The following is a 24,860-nucleotide window of genomic DNA, read 5'->3' on the forward strand; positions in this document are numbered from 1 at the left end:
CACACTACAATGCTCATCAACAGACAGTTCTAATACTTATAGTAGAAGATATTTTTAAGCTGGCCACATTCTGATGCATCCTCCCTCATATTCATTCTTCAGAACCTCAATAATGATCTGTGAGAACTCCTTTGAAACCCACCAGGCATAAAATAATTTGCAACAGAGTTTATCAGCAAAAAGTGTTCTGTAAGAAATAGATAACTTCCGTGTCCAATTTTTGATGTACAATCTGCGAGATTGCCTTTGCATGCAATGATGATAACATCAGAGCAAAAGATGTCAGGTTGTGGGCAAAATTTGGGTTAATACTTTAAACCTTTAGGAGTGTGGGTTATTTTATGCATGTCTTCTATGCACATTCTAATTTTTGTTATGATAGCGTGACTCCGGAGTCATTCATTTATCTGAAGACTTTTAGATTTAATCCAGTGAGATCAAAAAGAAGACAAATTAAACTGACATCCAACAAATAGCCTTCCAAATGTGTAAATCAAGAGATATGAATCTGCAGTTATTGATAGGTACAAATTACCAGTAATTGGCCAGATGAGGTAAGAGTTTTGTCCTGTTCCACTTACTCTTTCTCAAAATTCAGAGGAAAGAAACGCAATGAATCAAAAAACCTGAAAACACCTAAGTACTCATCAGCCTCTTTCATTTATCCTAAGCATTATTACAGATGTCTTACCAGTGTTATCATTCACTTTGATTAAAAAAAAAATAAGAAATAAAAAATTAGATGTTGCAACAATTAAATTTGGCTGAAAATGGATAAGAACAGAAATCATAAACAAGTCTGGTTTTGTCCAGTTTCCAACTCAGCTGTACTGAATGGTAAGTTTTGAACAATTCAGTCAGAGAAGTGTTCAACTTCCTGAGTTAGACTTGTGTCCTGGTTTCAGCTGGGATAGAGTTAATTTTCTTCTTGGTAGCCGGTATGGGGCTGTGTTTTGGGTTTAGGATGAGAACAATGTCGATGATGATACACTGATGTTTTGGTTCTTGCTAAGTAGTGCTAAGCTGTTGCTAAATAGGTGCTAAGTGGCGCTCACACTGGTCAAGGACTTTTCAGCTTCCCCTGCTCTGCTGGTGCACGAGGGGGGGAGGGCCGGGAGGGAGCACAGCCGGGGGGGTGCTGACCCAGACTGGCCAAAGGACTATTCCATACCATATGACGTCATGCTCAGTATATAAGCTGGGGGAAGAAAAAGGAAGGGGTGGGAGACATACAGTCGGCGCAATGGTGTTTGTCTTCTTGAGGAGCCGTTATGCGTGATGGAGTCCTGCGTTCCTGGGGATGGCTGAACACCTGCCTGCCCGCCCATGGGAAGTAGTGAATGAGTTCCTTGTTTTGCTTTGTTTGCGTGCACGGTTTTTGCTTTGCCTATTTAACTGTTCTAATTTATTTTACTTCAGTTATTAAGCTGTTCTCATCTCAACCCACGAGTGTTCTCCCTTTTACCCTTCCGATTCTCTCCCCCATCCCACCAAGGGGGGAGTGAGCGAGCGGCTGCGTGGTGCTTAGTTGCTGGCTGGGGTTAAACCACAACAACTTGTGAGTGAACCAGTTGAGGTTTGGTTATGTGATCAAAAAAAGAGATTCCTTCTTCTTGATTTCAAATATTGTTTTTCTTCCCAAAGGGTGAAATATAGGATGCATATGGGAGGTGGACCATAATAAAAGCCAGAGAGATATGGTATCTTAAAGCCCTGGAGAAGTCCGCATTTGAATTCTATTCTGAATTCCTGGCTTAGGCCTCTGTCTATATCCTCCTGCTTTTATTCTCTTTAGTTGTGCACTAACAACTTTAAGGCTCATGCAGCGTGTAAGCTGATTGCTTTGAATTTAAATGCGTAGACTATTAAAAACAGAATTTAGGCTTCTAGACTCATAAATCATAAAAGGAAGCATAAATTCTGTGTTTTAGTGGAGATTTAAATTCCTAAATGGGTTTTATAGGAGCCACATAAGACCTATTGACAATACCCCTTTATGATAAAAAGTAAATAGAAGTGACAAAGTCAGAATTCAAAATGCCACTGCTTAGCTCCCACTAGCCTGAAGAAGACCAAAAAATGGCTGGAGGAAATCTCGGAGGGAAACAAATGATAACATGAAATTAAATGTATAATATTCCTTTTTATGCTGTGTGGGGGAAAAAAAGCGCTCAGAGAATGAGCTGGTACATTTGCATAACAAAGGAAATCAACAACAACAACAAATTGCCATCGTGTTCAAAGCTGATAATTGCACAGATGACAACAAGAAAGTGCCTTTCTTCTTAGCTCTCTAGGGGACCAGCCTTGTCCAGATGAGGAAAAAAGGTGGAAAGTGACCCCACTTGCTTTCATGAAAATTAGCAAGCTTAGAAAATGTCTTTGGTACAAGGGGGTGGCCAGTGAATGGTGTGAATGCTAATGAACACAATGAGGGCAGAGGCTCAGCCAATGTTCCCATGAGCTCCATCACATGATCAACAACTGGCAGCAGACTCTTCTTCAAGACACCCTCATCCAGCTTATCAATGCCCAACTCAACTTGTCAACAAAGACTTTTTGGAGAAATGATTTTTGAGGAAGTTCTGTTTTTTTGGTTTCATTTTGGTTTATATTACTATTTGTTTCTCCATTGATGCTTTCTTTTAGAGTTGCATTGCATTTGATTTCTTCAGGCCCTGTGAAATATGAGAATCTCTCCTGCTTCTGTTCAGCACGGCCCCAAGTAATGATCCTCAGTTTTCCCAAGCCAGTTATCTGAACATCTCACTTTACTGGAATCAAGGGCAAGGTACTTGCAATGACTACCTCCTCTGAGGTTCCCAAGCCCTAGAAGAGTTCTTGCTCTGGAGAAAGAAGTACTTCTCTGGGCACCAGCAGATAACCAGTTGTAACTGGTTTTGTCAGCATGAAAATATGTATTTGCTTCATCAGCAAGACGAAACATAATTCAATTTATCCAATGACTTCCTAGAAGTACTGTGACTCCAGAAGTCTACTAAAAGTGCTGAATAGTGGTAGTATATATTTTTTTAAAATTATCCAGTGGTAGGGCGTCCTTGAAAAGAGCTCTGAAACCCTTTGAAAGTATGTGACTGATGCTGAAAATCCTAGACAGAAAGACTGACTGTAAGAAACCAGGACCAACTGATACATCCCTATTTAACTCCCCACTTCTTCCTTACTATTTCTCAGCCCTGCATCAATAATGCAGCAGACAACAAAAATGAACGAAGTCGGAGAGTCTTATTCTAGTCCTTCTTATTCTAGAACAAGCTCTAATAGCACAAAAATAGCTATGCCAAGTCTCTGTAGACTTGAGTGGTTTAAACTCCTGAAGTCTGTCCTTTAACCTTACGGAAAATATCTATAAAATTTAACAGAGTTTGAACCATTTGATTTGAAAAAAAGTTCTTTCAGAGTTTGAAGAGTTTAACACAAATAAAGAAACAATTCTAGAGATATAAATTATTAAAGTCAGTGTATATTCTATAAGACAAGATGTGTGCATGTATTTAAAAGTCTTTGTTACAGAATTCAACAGCAGTTTTAATTTTCTGTCATGGTCAATAGGATTGATTAAAAAGCAAACAGCTCCTCCTTCCACCCTCTTCAATAACATAGAGAAGAAAAACACAAGTGTCTAAAATCAGTCAGGTATTGTTTTGGTTTTAAATCCCCTGGGATTTTTGTATTTGGTGTCTGATGTCTAGTTTGCTTTTATTCATTCCAGAATAAATGGATGGCAGTCAGAGAGACCTTGAATAGACAGACAGTTAAGGTACTCACATGAGATCCCTGGGTTCAAGCCTCAATAGCAGACAAACCAGAAACTTTTGCCTGTGGCTTTAACATCCTATGTACTTTAACCTGTCAGTCCTTACAGTTGGAAGAGTTTCATCTTGTATAAATAATGAAACACTTGTAGGGAAAGGGGGTGCAGGCATGAAAGTTCTGTCATTGGGGGACTCATTTAGGAAGACTGAAGGCACAGATTCAAATCCTTCTTCACCAAATGAAGAAAAGAACAGGTAAAATGCCTTCCGATCACCCAGACAAATGCAGTGAGCCACTGGGCTATATTCAGTCTCTCTCATGAGGGTGGATTTATCTTACCCCGTTTCTCCCCTGGTGGCCAGTAAATATGAGAGATCTTAGCATTATTCTAAACGATAGCTAAAACATGTTGAATCCTCAAAAATCTGTCATTGGGTAGAACTCCTTCTTTGCAGACAAAATTAGGCTCTAAGAAACAACCCTGAACTGCTGTAGGACTAGAGGATTAGCTGACCAGAAGAATAATAAACACCTATATGGGACTGCTAATGGATCCTCTAGCTATATGCAGACTCCTGTTTAAAAGGAGTCTCATTTTACTTTCTAAACACACTTAATTTAAAAGCAACTGTAGGAGGTCACTATAAGACAAAAGAAAATTTCATGTCTAACTGCTCCTCTAACAAACTCAGATGTCTGCAACCCAGGACCATCATACTCATGCTATAGAGCACAGGCAGCTTTGCTTTTGTCTCTGCTTCATCTCCAACAATCAAATGAAAAGGAAGTAGAGACCAGTTTCTCATGGGACCTGGGGCGAAGTCTGAGATATTCACTGGTTCTACATCTGTGACAAAATGAAAATATGAATCTGAATTATCTCAGTGGAACCCAGGATGCAAAAATGTGTGTGTGTGTTTGTGGAGTTGAACACTTTGCTGTTTTACGTTGTTTTGGATGGGTTACAAGAGCAAGGTTTTCTTGTCTGAAGCTTGTAGAGCAGCTCATGAAGACTTAATCGGATAAGTGGGTCCTTTCTCTGCTGGTTTCCCTGCCTGGCTGATGGAGTTCAAGACCTGTAGACAATGGATGAAGCACCAATTGGCACCTCTCTGGGTGCAGATTCCGCTAGATGCATCTTTAATGGGTTATTCCTGCCAGGTTTCAGTTGAAGCAGTAAGTCTAAGATCTGCAGATAGATGAGTTTTTCCAACTGAGGACAGCAGGTGCACAGATGGGACTGAGAAAACAAGAGGGAAATGGGACTGGCTTGCATTGATCCTGGCTGAGTGCAGCAATCTGAACCAGGGACAACTTTCTCTAATAGGCTGTGGGAGTTGTACCAAGAGTGATGAAAAGGGGGTCAGGCAGAGGAAAGGTTGGAAATGCTTTGAAGTGAGAGTCTTCAGCCTAAATCCATCACAGTACATAATCAAGTACACATGCAAAGCTGGTCTTGAGGTGCTGCCTTGAGGCCCATAAAATCAGTTGTCTACAGTGCTGGTCATTAGCAAAAGGCTGACTGTTAATAGTGTTCATTTTCTGTAGTGTACTTCAGTTTACTGATATGACACACAGAGCTGGAAGCTCCTTCCCCAGTATTTTAACCTAGCTCCTAAACGGGGACAAGTAATTTCAGACTTTGTGAAATTAATGAGACCTGTTTGCCAATGGCTTGCTTGTGACTGGATTCTCTGATGTCTAATAAAGGACAAGATCAATTAGCTGTTCCTTCAATGAAAGCACTGATAGTGCCTTTTCCCCAGCATTCTACCTGTTTCCAAAATTAATGTTAGAACAGAATATATTTGAGCCTTTTTACCCCCATTGCTTAATTTATCCAAAATCAGCTCAGACTTCAAAAGTTGAAGGACAGACGCAGACTGTGATCATATAGTCTTCCTTTCCCTTGAAGCCAGATTTATAATTTTAGATTAAGTCAGAGCTGCTTAGGGATCTCCATGGCAGTATGATACCATTTGTCCAGTGAGCAGATTGAGATAACAAAATTATCATGACCACTCCTCAGCTGAGCTGATTAGTCTGTGCCTCAGCAACAACTGCCCCTCTCTGGGGGTCTGATCCCACCATGCAGTCAGACCCTGCCCATGTGTATAAGGGAGTAGTCCCCTATAATGTTTGGAAGTGTCTGGCAAACATTAAGAAATTTCAGTGTCTCACCAGGGAAGGAACTGGGTTTTAACCCCAACTAGCAGATAGTGAAACAAGGGAAAAGGGAAAAACGGGTTACGTGAGTTGTTCAAGGAATGAAGAAAAGCTGTGGCATAAAACCACCTTTATCTCCCACATATCAGCTTAGTACTTTCAAGGATATCCCATTTTTTAAACGTTGGTGATTTGGTATTTGGTACAATCCTGCAGTACTTGGATGGTTGTGTTTAAGGTTTGGTATGATTTTGTTTCCCTTGAACCAAATTAGGATCTTTCAAGTGATGGTTTACAGCAGGAGCAGGGCTATTACTTTTCTCTCATTAATTCACCCACGTAACAGGACCACTTCCACCATATGAGAAAAATTTCAACTCCTGCCCTGTGCCCTCCAGACACAAACCCAACCCCATACCATCACTAGGTCAATCTCCAGCAGAAGAGAGAAGGCTACCCTCCCAAATCCCATGGCCCTGTTCCTACTTGACATTGGCTTTCTCTCCCCTTTATTTATTTCCTTTCCTGTCCTCAGTGTGGAATGAACCTTTCCAGGTTCATTCATTCACTTCACTTTGGTAGCATGTCACTATGTTGAAAATCTATTGAGGATGAGATGGAAATAATATTACACCACTGAGCTGATAATACCTGACTTTAATATCTCTTAGCAGCATCTCCATTGTGCTATGTCAGTGAAACAGATCATACAGTGCAGGTCTCCAGTGTAAACGAAAAAGGGTGGGGGGGTGTCTCCCTGTCCTCTGGAGGCGACTTCTGGAGTCGGGGATACAGAGGATCTGAGGCTAGCTATACTCCAACTGAAAAAGAGATATTAGCAGCATATGAAGGGGTTCGAGCCGCTTCGGAAGTGGTTGGTACTGAAGCACAGCTCCTCTTGGCACCCCGACTGCCAGTGTTGGGCTGGATGTTCAAAGGGAGGGTCCCCTGTACACATCATGCAACTGATGCTACATGGAGTAAGTGGGTCGCACTGATCACACAACGGGCTCGAATAGGAAACCCCAGTCGCCCAGGAATCTTGGAAGTGATCATGGACTGGCCAGAAAGCAAAGATTTCGGAATATCACCAGAGGAGGAGGTGACGCGTGCTGAGGAGGCCCCACCATATAATAAACTATCAGAAAATGAGAAGCAATGTGCCTTGTTCACTGATGGGTCCTGTCGCCTTGTGGGGAAACATCGGAGGTGGAAAGCTGCTGTATGGAGTCCTGTACGACAAGTTGCAGAAACTGCTGAAGGAGAAGGTGAATCGAGTCAGTTTGCAGAGGTGAAAGCCATCCAGCTGGCTTTAGATATGGCCGAACGAGAAAAGTGGCCAATGCTCTATCTCTTTACCGACTCATGGATGGTGGCAAATGCCCTGTGGGGCTGGTTACAGCAATGGAAGCAGAGCAACTGGCAGCGCAGAGGCAAACCCATCTGGGCTGCCACATTGTGGCAAGATATTGCTGCCCGGATAGAGAACCTGGTTGTAAAAGTACGTCATGTAGATGCTCACGTACCCAAGAGTTGGGCCACTGAAGAACATCAAAACAATCAGCAGGTGGATCAGGCTGCTAAGATTGAAGTGGCTCAAGTGGACCTGGACTGGCAACATAAGGGTGAATTATTTCTAGCTCGGTGGGCCCATGACACCTCAGGCCATCAAGGAAGAGATGCAACATATAGATGGGCTCGTGATCGAGGGGTGGATCTGACCATGGACACTATTGCACAGGTTATCCATGAATGCGAAACATGTGCTGCAATCAAGCAAGCCAAGCGCTTCAAGCCTCTCTGGTATGGAGGACGATGGCTGAAATATAAATACGGGGAGGCCTGGCAGATTGATTATATCACACTTCCACAAACCCGCCAAGGCAAGCGCCATGTGCTTACAATGGTGGAAGCAACCACCGGATGGCTGGAAACATATCCCGTGACCCATGCCACCGCCCGGAACACTATCCTGGGTCTTGAAAAGCAAGTCCTGTGGCGACATGGCACCCCAGAAAGAATTGAGTCAGATAACGGAACTCATTTCCGAAACAGCCTCATAGACACCTGGGCCAAAGAGCATGGCATTGAGTGGGTGTATCACATCCCCTATCATGCACCAGCCTCCGGGAAAATCGAACGATACAATGGACTGTTAAAGACTACACTAAAAGCAATGGGTGGTGGGACATTCAAACACTGGGATACACATTTAGCAAAGGCCACTTGGTTAGTCAACACTAGGGGATCTGCCAATCGAGCTGGCCCTGCCCAGTCAAGACTTCTACGTACTGCAGAGGGGGATAAAGTCCCTGTAGTGCACCTAAAAAATATGACGGGGAAGACAGTCTGGGTTACTCCTGCTTCAGGCAGAGGTAAACCCATTCGTGGGATTGCTTTTGCTCAAGGCCCTGGATGCACTTGGTGGGTGATGCGGGAGGACGGGGAAGTCCGATGTGTACCTCAAGGAGATTTGATTTTGGGTGAAAATAGCCAATGAACTGAATTGTATAATGTTAGTTGCTATATAATACTAGATGTCATCACTTCAATGATCACTATGTGCCATATCAAGGGTATACAGTAAGAATCACCCAAATTAATGAAGAAAAACTTTGAGGAAACTGAACAAAGTGCAGTGGTGATGGAACCAGAACTGACTTCAGCATACAACAATCCAACACCACACACCATCTCTCCTGCCCTGAAAGACTGTTATGACAGATGGAGCCTAAAGTCATGAACTAAATGAACTCAACAAACATTTTAGAGGGATAGCCTATAGACCAGGGAAATTATATCTATATGTGTGTGTGTGTATATATATATATATATATAAAATATATCAAAAGACTGGAAAAGTGGTAATGATTAATTGGAATGTATTTGAAAGACCTGGGCATGACGTATATGGTATGGAATAAGGGGTGGATACTGTCCTGGTTTCAGCTGGGATAGAGTTAATTTTCTTCTTAGTAGCTGGTATAGCGCTGTGTTTTGGATTTAGTATGAGAATAATGTTGATAACACACTGATGTTTTAGTTGTTGCTAAGTAGTGGTTACACCAGTCAAGGACTTTTCAGCTTCCCATGCTCTGCATGGCGTACAAGAAGCTGGGAGGGGCACAGCCAGGGGGCCTGACCCACATTGGCCACAGGGCTATTCCACACCATATGACGTCATGCTCAGTATATAACTGGGGCGAGTTGGCCGGGGGAAGGGATTGCTGCTCGGGAACAGGCTGGGCATCAGTCAGGGGGTGGTGAGCAATTGTGTCGTATATCACTTGCTTGGTACATTATTATTGTATTATATTATTATTATTATTATTATTACTACCACTACTACTATCATTCTATTTTATTTTACTTCAATTATTAAACTGTTCTTATCTCAACCCAGGAGTTGTCTGACTTTCACCCTTCCAATTCTCTCCCCCACCCCAGTCGGGGGGAGTGAGTGAGCCGGCTGTGCGGTTCATAGTTGCTGGCTGGGGTTAAACCACGACAGTCCTTTTTGGCGCCCAACGTGGGGCTCGAGGGTTTGAGATAATAACAGATTAATCAGAGTGTATTAAGGAATTTGTATCTGTTAACAGTTGCTGGTCATAATATTGATTCATCTGCTCTCGGTATTAGTCTACCTGATCTGCACCATGCTCTTGTTTTTGCAGTACATGTTAAAGATTGGTGTTGGGTGTTGCAGTTTTCTGTGCTCTGCCGTGATTAGTGATGTTTTGCCTGGGAGATTTGTTATTAAAACACTGACCTTGAGCGCTATCTGGTATTTGGGTTCTGTACTGAAGCCATTACTGTACTTCGGGTACCACCTCATGGAGACAATTAGCAATTATACCTCTTCCTCTGAGAGGCTTTTTATGGAGGAAATACAGAATAGCACCTTCACTGCCGCCTTCTATAATGTTTCCTCCTTCATTACAACAACTTTTTTGTATCTTGAACATCCTTGGGTAGTTAAGATACATCTATTGGTATTTCTTGGGTATATTGTTTCAGTTTTGTCTAGAGTTAATATGCATTTTAAGAATATCATCCAGAGATCTGCCCCAAGGCTGGATAATTATGAGTGGCAGGGTGTGTGGGAGAGTATGGGCAAATGCCTAGGACGGTGGGCCCCTCCAGTGTTTTGGAGTTTCACCCCTGAACAAGTGCAGAATCCTGAAAAATTAGTAGAACATTTGGAAAAAGTATGCTGTCATCCTGACAATTCTAGGGAGACACAAATCACTGCAATGTGCTGGGGCCTGGCCCATGCCTACCGAGCCGTATTAAACACTATTCAGAACCCTCAAGGGGAAGAGAAGGTCTCTGGATCTGACAACAAAACGACTGGCGTTGCAGCTATGCCAGCCCCGGCAACAGATACTACGGATACGCCAGCCCCTGTAACAGGTGCTGTGGCTACACCAGAGAACCAACCCGTGCCAGTATCAGTTGCCCCTATACAGAAGAAAAAACACACAAGAAAATCAACTCGTTTAGTAAGGGCTGATGATGAACCAGGGCCATCACAAGAACAGGAGGAGGAAGAGGCAGAACCCACAAATGAGATGGTAACAACCCGATCTCTGTCCCTGAGTGAGCTGCGAGATATGCGAAAAGATTTTAGTCGTCATCCAGGCGAGCACATCATCACTTGGCTGCTCCGATGCTGGGATAATGGGGCTAGTAGCCTGGAATTAGAGAGTAAGGAAGCCAAGCAGCTGGGATCCATTTCTAGGGAAGGGGGCATTGACAAAGCGATTGGAAAAGGGGCAAAAGTCCTCAGCCTCTGGAGGCGACTTCTGGCAGCTGTGAAGGAAAGGGATACCTTCAAGGAAGATTTTTTATGTCAGCCAGGCAAGTGGACCACCATGGAGAGAGGTATCCAGTACCTGAGGGAATTAGACGTGCTGGAGGTGATGCATAATGACTTGAACAATGAGCAGTTATCCAAAGATCCAGATGAAGTCCAGTGCACACGACCCATGTGGCGGAAGTTCGTGCGGAGCGCACCGTCATCATATGCAAACTCTTTGGCAACAATGACCTGGAAAGATGAAGAGGGACCAACGGTGGATGAATTGGCTGGCCAACTTCGACAATACGAAGAAAGTCTCTCTGCCTCCCTACGGGCCTGCGTCACGGCTGTGGAGAAACTGCCTGATGTGCTAGCTGAGAAATTATCCCGGGAGTTCCAGCGATTCAAAGAGGACATGTCCTACTCCTCACCTGTACGGACCAGTATCTCAGCCATCAGGAGTAAGCATCCCTCTCTTCAAGAGAGAAGATATAGTGAATACACACCACGGGCCACCCTGTGGTTTTATCTGCGTGACCACGGAGAGGACATGAGGAAGTGGGATGGAAAATCTACCTCGACCCTAGAGGCACGAGTACGTGAGTTGCAAGGAAAAACAATTACAAAAGGTGGTTCTTCCAGGAAAATTGCTGCTCCAGTTTCCAGTGAGCAGTTCCCTAGACAGGATAAAAGGGCTGATTTTGCTTCCGATCTCAATAAAGGGGTTTTGATTCGCATTTACAAGAAGTGAGTAACGAATGCTATGACCGGGACTAGAGGGGCCCTGCCTCCAGCCAGGTGGAGGAAAGGGACAACCGGGTGTACTGGACTGTGTGGATTCGATGGCCTGGCACATCAGACGCACAGGAGTATAAGGCTTTAGTAGACACCGGTGCACAGTGTACCCTAATGCCATCAAGCTATGAAGGGGCAGAACCCATCTGTATTTCTGGAGTGACAGGGGGATCCCAACAGCTGACTGTATTGGAGGCTGAAGTAAGCTTAACCGGGAAGGAGTGGCAGAAGCACCCCATTGTGACTGGCCCAGAGGCTCCATGCATCCTTGGCATAGATTACCTCAGGAGAGGGTATTTCAAGGACCCAAAAGGGTACCGGTGGGCTTTTGGTATAGCTGCCTTGGAGACGGAAGAAATTAAACAGCTGTCTACCCTGCCTGGTCTCTCGAAGGACCCCTCTGTTGTGGGGTTGCTGAGGGTCAAAGAACAACAGGTGCCAATCGCTACCACAACAGTGCACCGGCGGCAATATCGCACCAACAGAGACTCCCTGATTCCCATCCATAAGCTGATTCGTCAACTGGAGAGCCAAGGAGTGATCAGCAAGACTCGCTCACCCTTTAACAGTCCCATATGGCCAGTGCGAAAGTCTAATGGAGAGTGGAGACTAACAGTAGACTATCGGGGCCTGAATGAAGTCACGCCGCCACTGAGCGCTGCTGTGCCAGACATGCTAGAACTTCAATATGAACTGGAGTCAAAGGCAGCCAAATGGTATGCCACAATTGACATCGCTAATGCATTTTTCTCAATTCCTTTGGCGGCAGAGTGCAGGCCACAATTTGCTTTCACTTGGAGGGGGTCCAGTACACCTGGAATCGACTGCCCCAGGGGTGGAAACACAGCCCCACCATTTGCCATGGACTGATCCAGACTACATTGGAACAGGGTGGGGCTCCGGAACACCTGCAATACATTGATGACATCATCGTGTGGGGCAACAAAGCAGAAGAAGTTTTTGAGAAAGGGAAGCAAATAGTCCAAATCCTTCTGGAGGCTGGCTTTGCCATAAAACAAAGTAAGGTCAAGGGACCTGCACAGGAGATCCAGTTTTTAGGAGTAAAATGGCAAGATGGACGTCGTCAGATCCCAATGGATGTGATCAACAAAATAACAGCCATGTCTCCACCAACCAGCAAAAAGGAAACACGGGCTTTCTTGGGCGTTGTGGGTTTTTGGAGAATGCATATTCCAAATTACAGTCTGATCGTAAGCCCTCTCTATCAAGTGACCCGGAAGAAGAATGATTTTAAATGGGGCCCTGAGCAACGACAGGCCTTTGAACAAATTAAGCAGGAGATAGTCCATGCAGTAGCCCTTGGGCCAGTCCGGGCAGGACAAGATGTAAAAAATGTGCTCTACACTGCAGCCGGGGAGAATGGCCCTACCTGGAGCCTCTGGCAGAAAGCACCAGGGGAGATTCGAGGTCGACCCCTAGGGTTTTGGAGTCGGGGATACAGAGGATCTGAGGCTAGCTATACTCCAACTGAAAAAGAGATATTAGCAGCATATGAAGGGGTTCGAGCCGCTTCGGAAGTGGTTGGTACTGAAGCACAGTTCCTCTTGGCACCCCGACTGCCAGTGTTGGGCTGGATGTTCAAAGGGAGGGTCCCCTGTACACATCATGCAACTGATGCTACATGGAGTAAGTGGGTCGCACTGATCACACAACGGGCTCGAATAGGAAACCCCAGTCGCCCAGGAATCTTGGAAGTGATCATGGACTGGCCAGAAAGCAAAGATTTCGGAATATCACCAGAGGAGGAGGTGACGCGTGCTGAGGAGGCCCCACCATATAATAAACTATCAGAAAATGAGAAGCAATGTGCCTTGTTCACTGATGGGTCCTGTCGCCTTGTGGGGAAACATCGGAGGTGGAAAGCTGCTGTATGGAGTCCTGTACGACAAGTTGCAGAAACTGCTGAAGGAGAAGGTGAATCGAGTCAGTTTGCAGAGGTGAAAGCCATCCAGCTGGCTTTAGATATGGCCGAACGAGAAAAGTGGCCAATGCTCTATCTCTTTACCGACTCATGGATGGTGGCAAATGCCCTGTGGGGCTGGTTACAGCAATGGAAGCAGAGCAACTGGCAGCGCAGAGGCAAACCCATCTGGGCTGCCACATTGTGGCAAGATATTGCTGCCCGGATAGAGAACCTGGTTGTAAAAGTACGTCATGTAGATGCTCACGTACCCAAGAGTTGGGCCACTGAAGAACATCAAAACAATCAGCAGGTGGATCAGGCTGCTAAGATTGAAGTGGCTCAAGTGGACCTGGACTGGCAACATAAGGGTGAATTATTTCTAGCTCGGTGGGCCCATGACACCTCAGGCCATCAAGGAAGAGATGCAACATATAGATGGGCTCGTGATCGAGGTGGATCTGACCATGGACACTATTGCACAGGTTATCCATGAATGCGAAAACATGTGCTGCAATCAAGCAAGCCAAGCGCTTCAAGCCTCTCTGGTATGGAGGACGATGGCTGAAATATAAATACGGGGAGGCCTGGCAGATTGATTATATCACACTTCCACAAACCCGCCAAGGCAAGCGCCATGTGCTTACAATGGTGGAAGCAACCACCGGATGGCTGGAAACATATCCCGTGACCCATGCCACCGCCCGGAACACTATCCTGGGTCTTGAAAAGCAAGTCCTGTGGCGACATGGCACCCCAGAAAGAATTGAGTCAGATAACGGAACTCATTTCCGAAACAGCCTCATAGACACCTGGGCCAAAGAGCATGGCATTGAGTGGGTGTATCACATCCCCTATCATGCACCAGCCTCCGGGAAAATCGAACGATACAATGGACTGTTAAAGACTACACTAAAAGCAATGGGAGGTGGGACATTCAAACACTGGGATACACATTTAGCAAAGGCCCCCTGGTTAGTCAACACTAGGGGATCTGCCAATCGAGCTGGCCCTGCCCAGTCAAGACTTCTACGTACTGCAGAGGGGGATAAAGTCCCTGTAGTGCACCTAAAAAATATGACGGGGAAGACAGTCTGGGTTACTCCTGCTTCAGGCAGAGGTAAACCCATTCGTGGGATTGCTTTTGCTCAAGGCCCTGGATGCACTTGGTGGGTGATGCGGGAGGACGGGGAAGTCCGATGTGTACCTCAAGGAGATTTGATTTTGGGTGAAAATAGCCAATGAACTGAATTGTATAATGTTAGTTGCTATATAATACTAGATGTCATCACTTCAATGATCACTATGTGCCATATCAAGGGTATACAGTAAGAATCACCCAAATTAATGAAGAAAAACTTTGAGGAAACTGAACAAAGTGCAGTGGTGATGGAACCAGAACTGACTTCAGCATACAACAATCCAACACCACACACCATCTCTCCTGCCCTGAAAGACTGTTATGACAGATGGAGCCTAAAGTCATGAACTAAATGAACTCAACAAACATTTTAGAGGGATAGCCTATAGACCAGGGAAATTATATCTATATGTGTGTGTGTGTGTATATATATATATATATATAAAATATATCAAAAGACTGGAAAAGTGGTAATGATTAATTGGAATGTATTTGAAAGACCTGGGCATGACGTATATGGTATGGAATAAGGGGTGGATACTGTCCTGGTTTCAGCTGGGATAGAGTTAATTTTCTTCTTAGTAGCTGGTATAGCGCTGTGTTTTGGATTTAGTATGAGAATAATGTTGATAACACACTGATGTTTTAGTTGTTGCTAAGTAGTGGTTACACCAGTCAAGGACTTTTCAGCTTCCCATGCTCTGCATGGCGTACAAGAAGCTGGGAGGGGGCACAGCCAGGGGGCCTGACCCACATTGGCCACAGGGCTATTCCACACCATATGACGTCATGCTCAGTATATAACTGGGGCGAGTTGGCCGGGGGGGAAGGGATTGCTGCTCGGGAACAGGCTGGGCATCAGTCAGGGGGTGGTGAGCAATTGTGTCGTATATCACTTGCTTGGTACATTATTATTGTATTATATTATTATTATTATTATTATTACTACCACTACTACTATCATTCTATTTTATTTTACTTCAATTATTAAACTGTTCTTATCTCAACCCAGGAGTTGTCTGACTTTCACCCTTCCAATTCTCTCCCCCACCCCACTGGGGGGGAGTGAGTGAGCGGCTGTGTGGTTCATAGTTGCTGGCTGGGGTTAAACCACGACAGGGGGGGATACTTCTGCTATCAAAATTAAACTTCTAATACATCAGCAACAGAAGGTGAAGGGGCAGTAGAACTGCAAGGGAACAGATCAGCTATCTTTCAAGTAGTGCCTCTGAGCAGGTAGCTAATAAACATCTGTATTTAACTCCAAGCACTTTTCCTCCCTCTCTTTTCTCCCATCTCCTTGTCCTGTCTGCTCCTACTAATACACTAGGTTGGTTATATATAGCTCATTTTAGTGACATCACAACAATTCCATTGGTCATTATCATGTTACTTAAACAGATTTACGGTCTGTGCGTTTGAATAAAAAAAGGATGAAGGGGGGATGTTCAAGGAGCCATGAGAAAAGATATTCAAGAAGTATGGTTAAGACAACCCTAAGAAGCTCTGTGAGTGGCTTTGCTCTTTAAATCAAGTCAGTAAGTCTGTCTTGTAGGTCAGACACAGTCAGGGAGTTGGGACAACCTGAGTATTGTTTTTGCTCCTTTCATTCTTTGGCTATCTGACCTTCAGGGATTGTTTAGCTTTTCAGTATCACTGTTTCTGCACGTGAGAAGATTTCAGCTTGCATGTGCGACAGCATCTTCTGTGCTTTAATGCCTAGATGGATGTGTACATGCTAAACATGTTCATTCCTTTGGTTCAGGTTTTATGGCAGCAGTTGAAGAACCTGGTTCAACAGTTGGCTCTAACAGACCCTGATCATGGGTCGCATTTGATCCTGAATGTCGATAATTTCATCTGAGGTTGAGGATGGAGTTAGATAGAGGGATATTTCTAATTCATTAAATATCCTCTGCTGTCTCAGCAAGCAGCTCATCAAGGGAATCATTAACAGCATGAAATTTTTAAATGTGTGTTTACAAACGATTCTATAAAGAAGATGCCTGGAAGAGCCTTACAGCTCTTCCAGGTGAATTTCAGTGGCCACATCAGCAATGGATAAAATGCAGAAGGCTGAAGATGTCAAGTCTGAAACGAATGGACTTATATTTAACTCTTCATGTCCTGGTGATGCTGGCTGACTTCTTTCTGCCTCTCTGGTATTCCTCTTCATGTGCTGATAACCACAATTTATCCCTCCCACACCTATCGCTGGCTGGTGTACCACTGCCATCTATACCTAAGATTGTAAACTATGAGTGTGAAATCAGAATTCACAGAGGAACTAAAATCCTTCATCTCTCTTCCTACAACCGCCTCATACCTGTTTCTGGAGGAGCAGTCAGAATGAGGTGGTCCTGTTTGCTATATTACAAGCCTGGTGAAAAGTGTGAATGAGAGCTGTGTTAAGGCAGAATAATTTACCAGAGAGAAAAAACCAAAGGAAAGAAAATAAAAAATAAAGTTTTTAATGGGTTTCTGAACTTTCTGAGAGGCTGCAGACACAGCATCCTAGTTTTTGAGATCTATGCACTGATGAGTTTTCCCCTTTTTCTTTTGCTGCTAAACTTCCTCATGCAGCCAAAATACAAGTGGTCCCTCGGCACTGATTTATATTATTTTTAGCAATGTGCAGGCAGCAACAGTTTTAGGCCCTCAAAGCCTAATAATATTTTTCCTTTAAAGAAGAAAGAGAGAGAACGAAGTGATCTTCCACAGCAGATCGGAGCAGGAGGAGGTGACTGATAAAAGTTGGGAATGGCATGTTGAGCACCATACCCTAATTACATGGGAACTTGGCATTTTCAGTGTGACTTCTGTCCTGGTAAAGCTCTCCTCTGACGAGAGGAGGGAATAAATTCAGCACCTCTTAAAGCCACCATGGTCTAAAATATGTCCAGCTTTGTGAACAACCTCAAATTTAAATGAACTTAACTTCAGACTCCTAAAATAACATGTTCTGAACTATAGAAAACACCTAATTTTAAAGGTAAGGTGCTGGAATAAGATTCAGGACGCTTCAGTATTATTACCAGTTCTGTACCAAAATTTCAAAGTCACACTGGGCAAGGCACATAACTTAAGCCACATTTGTTGAATGGGCATGTTCTTTTGCTTGTCTTGTTTCTTCAGACAAAAACAACTTTGGGAAGGGGGGTTCTGCTGACATGTGAGCCCATGATCTCAGGCTCTTCTAAAACATAAAGAGCCAGAAGCAATTCAGTACTGGCATATCTTCATCAGAACACTGGGAGTAGATTCATCAGTACGGATTTAGTCATCTACAGTACTGGCATTTACATCTGAGATAGTCATCTAGGTCACCTTCACAATCCACAAGAAATAGTTCTAGAGCACAATCCATTTAATTCAAATGTTGATGTCAGGAGAATCACTCTCTGGAATTGCCTATTTCTCTCCACTGACTGTATGTATAGGCAATTAGGTCAGATGCGTATTCATTATACACATTTATCAATGAATCCCAAGTTGTGACCCCCTGCAGAAGACACCCTCCTTAAAGCATCTAGACTTTCCACAATTGTGCTTGTGGTTAGTTCTCAACTGTGGGATCCTTACTGACCTATGGAGACTCCCTGAGAGTCTAGTTTTTGCCATGATCTGCTAGAGCTCAGAGGGTTAGAGTAGGAATAAGATAAGCGCTGATGAAACAAGGAGTATATTTATGGACCCTTTTAGGCAACAACTTTTAATTTCTTCCATAGGATAAAGAAAAGCAACACCCACTCACCTCCAAATGTGAGTAATTCTGTCTGCAAGGGAAGCAATGCACTTTGACTTTTTGTGAAATCTTGTTTCAAGTGTGAGCGACAGTGGGCATTCTCCATGGTCTACTAAGGCATCCCTTTCACAAAGTGGGGTAGTAAAAGAAACACCATTTCCTCTACTCAGGAGTCTGGTTTCACAAAGCTGGTCAGAACTTCACATTTAATTGAAACTGTCCAACAAGTTCAAAGGTTACAAGTTCAAAGGCAGAAAGGAAGACTAACAGACACTGAGAGAAAGATTTCTTAGGAAGATGAACTGGAGAGGAAAAAAAAAATAAAAGGAACAGAACATAAAGAAAATCAACAACCCAGCCTGAAAAACACCCCACTGCCACAAAGGAAGCTATTAATTTACATTCACAAGGAACCCAACAGCAGCTGGAGATGTCTGGGCACTGCCACTCCACAAATGATGTCAGGCCTGCGGAAGATTTTTCAATTAATCTCTCTTGACCCTATGCCTTGAACCCTCATTCCTATTTTTAACATCCCCATTCTGTTGGATGACCTTGGGACCCAGTGACCAATAATGCCCATTTAAGTAACTGTGGGGGTGTCGGTAAGTATGCAAGGGGAATTTGCAAGAGGCTCATTATATGGGGAGTTAGTTACCACAAAGAAGAACTCTTTTTTTCTCTCTCTCTCTCTCATTCCTTCCTGTAGGCTAGTAGTTGGGGACCTTAAGCAGAGACTCGGTCATGCTAAACACAGAAAAAATGCTCTAAAAAAGCCATTCTGCATGTAGACAGTTCTAGAATTTGGAGAAAAGAAGAAAGGGCATATGAACATATACCAATCAAACTCACCAACATCATGAAGAAAAACATCAAAAACTTCATATTCCTTCTTTCTACTAAAAGACAGAAAAGAATTGCAACTAAAACAAACAAAAGAAGCCCAGATCTTGTTTTACAGCACAGTGTGGAACCTAGTTTATTCCTGTTAATCATTTTGACAGACTAACACAGGAAGGATTTGGCTTCAAGTTCATCAAATGTAGAGAACAATTTTGTTTGAGTCACAAGAGACAAAAATGCACTAAACCACTTTGGCTCACCAGTTTTACAGAACACACTTTTATGTCCACAAGACGTGCTTCAAAACATCCTGATAGAGATTCAGCAATAAGCCTTGGATGCAAACTTAACTTTTATTCCAGTATGAAAATACATGTTGTACCCTCGTAAGCATTGTAAGGTTATGAATGTGTTCTCTTTCCCATCTTCAGTACATGTGTTTGGCAGGCTGAAAAAGAATATATTTCTCTTTTTCTTTTAAAAAAAAAGAAATTATCCTCTGTTGACTAGTGCTATGATGACAACATGGGAATGAAAACACTATGTATGTGCTGTGATGATATGCAAGCCTCTCTGCACTTGTCTGTTGATGGACTGACAACCATCTTGGTCCTCACTCTAAGTTTCAACCAGCTATCCTTTCAGCAAAACTGTCTGGATCAGAGAGGGGGAATGACAACAGATAGGGCTAGGCTTAAAGGAGAATGAATGATAAACCTGGTAGACTGGATTGGATTTGGAGATACCCACTGCAAGTGAAAGGAGAATTATCTTTGTAGTGTCCTTACTCTTGGGGTTCTGGTAGTTAAGAGCTGAAGTACAGGTAAGAGGATTTATTGGAGTTGTGTGGGTGATGTTGGCTTAATGCTATTAATCAGAACGTAAAAACTGTCATCCTGGGTCAGACTAAAAGTCTGTAACAAAACCTGTTTCTGACAGTGACCCGTAACAGATGTTTGGGGAAAGTGTGTAAAAAACATGGCAATTACAGAGTGATCTTTCCCCTGGCTGTACTCTTGTGTCTGCAATCAGCAGTTTAGAAACTTCCCTTTTTTTTTTTTCTGAAGCTTTCAGAATGTTTGCATGTAAAAAGTTACAAAATCACATCAGTAAAGTCAGGCATTGTTGATGTGTACTGGTGGAAACTATTCTCTGTCATAAGAATGAATGAAGATGAAGAGTAGCCAGCTTAATAATATTACTCCAAACAGGCCTAGGTCCTTGACTAAAACCACCTAGGGAGAGCATGCTATTTTTCTCTGGGATGCCATTCAAGCTCCATGCCCATCAGATCATACCAAAATGGATTAACCTAGTGGATTACATGCTGAAAGGCTGGATACAGTACTGGAGCAGGAAGATTTCAAGGCTCTCTGAAAGTTCATAAATTATGATAAACCTGTTCATCCAGCATCTCTTGAAAAACTCTTGTCCATGTAATTGTCCTTGTACCACTCTCGCTGGGTCATTGACTAGCAAAGTGGCCAACGCACTCTGCCCTAGTAGCGTTACACAAAACTGATCCTAAGCAGTGATCAAAGGAAAGCAAGAGGGCAAAATGCCAGCAGAACAAAGAAGATAAGGCCCACAGAAATCCATCAAATTTTAAAATGCACTAACGTCTCAGAGGAGACTCAGATAAGGACACAAGTAACTCTTCTTACATATTCCTTTGAGGCTGAACTTTGACGCACAGCCTCACTGATTCTCCAAAAGGTCTGCTCACCTCTTTGTTCCTTCAAGAGCCTTTCTCTTCTAATGGAGAGATTTCATTTTGCTGAGCTCCATTGATTATTAAAAAATAAGAACTAAAAATCAAAATGCTGCTTTGTGCATTTCTTCACCAATCATACAAATCTCACTTGCCTCTGTTTGCTGTTATCATTCAGTTTTCATCCAGGACACACCTTTTGTGTGTGTTTCCAAAACAATCTTGCCACTGCTATGTTCAGACCTTGTTTCTATATTCTATTTTTCCTGACATCAGGCAAAACCTCCCTTTTTGCTTGTTTACTCCAATTAGTTTCTATTATAGCTTTTTTCTTTCCTTTCCTTATGCCTTTTATTTCCCCTTTCTCTTTAATTCACTGTCTCTGTACCAGTGTCACTTAACTCTCAGGAAGTATTTTGGGACATGCTTGTTAAAAAAGATGGAGGAGATTAAATTCAGGCAGTTCTGTATTTTTATCTTGGTACTTCCACTTTCCCCCATCAGTATATCTGTAATAACTGAAGTATTTATATATTTAGTATTTTAACAATATTTTTTCAGTCCAAATATTCTAATGTCACTGTTTTAAAACTAAGAGATAGAAACTTATATGATGGATAAAAAGGATTCTAAATTTATTCTTTTAAAATGTATTTTAGTGTTTTACTTGGATTATTATTTATATAACAGTCCTCATGTTTTCTGGAAATTTAAAATAAATTCATGTCAATGCTACAAGATTTCTTTTATGTTATGTGGAATGCCCAAAGTATTTTGGGTTTGTATCTCTTTCTTTCTTTTCAAGCAGAGTTTGAGATACTAATGGAATCAGCTGATTTACACAGATGGAAGTTTCAGGGGAAGAAATTAGATATATTATAAGGCTTTGCTCATTAGAAGTTTAACCCTCAGATAATCCTCATTTTCCTTAAATGAAAAACCTAATGTAATGGATTTTATTTGCATTTCATTCTGCATATGCAAAGGTGTTTGGTTTTTTTTTTCCCCCACCTTAAAAAACTGTGCAGTTCTTTAAACACAACCCTGAGGAAAAAAAATCAACCTTCCACCTGGAGTTTTGACTCATATTCTCTTTCCTTCAAGTCATATGCTTGACTTATTCATAAAAACGTCCAATAAACATGAATCTGACAGTCAGCCTAATATGCTGGAATCAAAAGCTATTATTGACTTTGCCATAGTGATCAATGGTGGCCCAAGCTCCGTAATAGATTATGGTGTTCCTCTCTGAACGCGGCTGCTCAGCTGTTCCCGCTCTGCATTAAATGAATGTTCCTCTGTCAGGAAGTGTTCAAATGACCTGGTTCAGAGTGTCCTGCTCCAAGCCTTGATCTCCCATGGATTGGGCATGCGATGCACTTCCAGAGCCATGTAAATGCCAAAGCAGTAGGTCACTACTTTTGTTTGGAGGTGGATTTCATGTGGTTCTTTGCCACTCACCCATTTTACCTGCTCTTAGCAAGGCATCCATCCCCTTTCCCATGGCATGTTTCACCAGTATTTGCACACTTTTGCTTCACCACTCTGCTGTGTGTGCTGTATCATCATTGTATAGACTGGAAACAGAGCCACAGGGAGGCTAATTGACTTACCACACAGGAAGCTCATGAATAAGAGAGAGTTTGAAGCCACTTCTTTCATGTCAACAGCGGGAGTATGAAATGTTGACTAGCTCCTCTCTCCTTATGTTCCTCAAACAGACCTTCTTCTCCCAGCTCTAAATTCCAAGACAGTGATGAGGTGAAAAAGATCTCTTCATCTGCTTGAAAAGTATGGCAGGATGGCTTTTCCATGACATCAGTCTGAGCTCATAGCAACCCCGAGAAAGACTATCTTATGCCTAGAGGTGACTTCTTACACTTCAGCAGACTACGTAGTTATGGTCTTTTCTGAGCTACCTGGAGGTGTTAACCACAATAGCTCTGGGAACCACACCGACCCCCTCCAATAAACAATAGCAGCAGTCATCTGGAAGGCAGCCCCTATGCTTTGCACTGCTCTGAGCTGGGATTTAGGCCAATGATCAGTCCGACTAAGTTCCTAGTGGAAGCAACCTTTCATGAGGGGTACAAGGATTCAAAAAACACAGGAAATTCTGCTATTTCTACATCTGCCCCTTCTCTTGAAGACAAAAAAAAAGCAACAACAACTCATGTCTTGTGGAAATACACAATTCAGAAATGTTTAAATGCAGAAATGTCTAAGGAAAATTTCTATTTCTCTTCTGAACAAAAAGATGTAATCTATACTGAACAGCCAGTTACAAAAAGTGTTTCAATATTATCTTTTCACAGGAAAAAATTATACATAATGTTCAAGAAAAGTGAAATGAACACATAAATGCTGTTTTCAGTGAAACCTTATATTTTTCACAGGTTGTTTTTCTAAGTTAGAATATTTCCACTGCATTTAATCAAAAGAGAAGCAAAAGATTAAAGAAAGGGAGAGAGGTTCAGTGATCCACTCAAGACAGGTCACGATTTGTAAGTGAGACCGAAGCAGGTCAGGAGCAAAAGGTGTGTACAGGAAAGGTGTGTACACAGAAGAAAGCTAGCGTTGCTCTTCCCTGAGTGTAAGCCCACAGCCAACATTTCCAGATCTATTAATCAACAGCCTTTCGTTCAAACTGGGAGAAAACAAAACTGTGCTGTGAAGCAAACAATGGACATCGGTATTGAAATGAAAAGGATATGGAGAACATGAGAGTTTTAGAGCAGGTGGCATCAAACCCTTCCCGAGCAAGTCAAGGGCTTGGCGTCCCTAAAGCAACTTGGCAGAGAGCTCCCCAAAGCAATCTCTTACACAGTCTTCTGTAGTATGTAAATTTATTGAAATACAGTCCCCTTTGCCTACTGGGAGATGAGTGCGCTGTGAGCCATCCTCTCAACCCACACTGACACAGGCAGCTGACATTGTGGTTTTGAAGATTTCCCTTTTGTTTTTGCTGCCAGCTCGTGGGAGGGGGAGAGAAGGAGGAACAGGAATGAGGAGGACGTAATGCGCCTGCGAGTGTGTGTAGGCAGGCCAAGAGAATCTGTGCCACTGAACACCCAGATGGCAGGAAAAAGTCACCTTTTCCTAACTGGATCTGAGATAGATTTTCATAGTGCGTGGGTGTGACAGAGGGCAGGGGATGTGAGGAGGATGCAGGAAAGCAGAGCATGTAAATGCACATATGTTTGCCCCAGAAAGAGGGAGAGAAGTGCACACAGTGGATAAACAGACTTCTAGCTGCATGTATAGAGTGACAGAGTTGCACAGGGGAGAGGAGCCGAGTTATGGAGACATCTTTCAGGAGCAGAAATCCAAGCACCTGATAAGCCTCTCCTTTTTGCCCTTTCTCCTTTTTGCCCTTTCTCCTTTTTGCAGGGGCACACAGGAGGTCTCCAGCTTCCCACTGCCCTTGCAAGGTATGTTACAGGACAATTTCTTTTTCCCCAGATCCCCTGAAATGGGCTTTAACAATGGTGAAAAACTGTCTGTCTTGAGCTGTACTTTATCTACAACCCTCGAGGTGACAGAGCCCGCGTGCAAGTCAAGGGCCATATTCTGTGACTTCATGCTCCTGACAGCGAGGCTCTGTCCCCACCTGTACCTCTGCAATCTGAATTCCTGGCTTTAGGAAGAAATGATCCAGCAGAAACCATTCAAACTTAATTTTGTGGGCTCCCATATATAGAATCATAGAATCATAGAATTGTCAAGGTTGGAAAAGACCCTTAAGATCATTGAGTCCAACCATCAACCTATCACTGCCAAGTCCATCTATACCATGTCTTCAAGCACCGTATCTATCCGTTCTTTAAATACCTCCAGGGATGGAGACTCAACCACTTCCCTGGGCAGCCTGTTCCAATGCTTGACCACCCTCTCGGTGAAGAAGTTTTTCCTAATATCCAACCTAAACCTCCCCTGGCGCAGCTTGAGGCTGTTTCCTGT

The 24,860-nt window shown here is 43.2% G+C and overlaps 1 protein-coding gene across 12 annotated transcripts in view; it reads right to left on the reverse strand.

Moving 5' to 3' along the window:
• The window catches only part of CELF4 (CUGBP Elav-like family member 4), an 876,733-nt gene that overhangs the window by 600,160 nt on the left and 251,713 nt on the right, over positions 1 to 24,860 (reverse strand). The gene's annotated exons all lie outside the window — the stretch shown is intronic.

The sequence above is a fragment of the Nipponia nippon genome, unplaced genomic scaffold (genome assembly GCF_047370975.1).
Source record: "Nipponia nippon isolate SJK-2023a ecotype South Korea unplaced genomic scaffold, ASM4737097v1 scaffold_29, whole genome shotgun sequence".
Lineage (NCBI taxonomy): Eukaryota > Metazoa > Chordata > Aves > Pelecaniformes > Threskiornithidae > Nipponia > Nipponia nippon.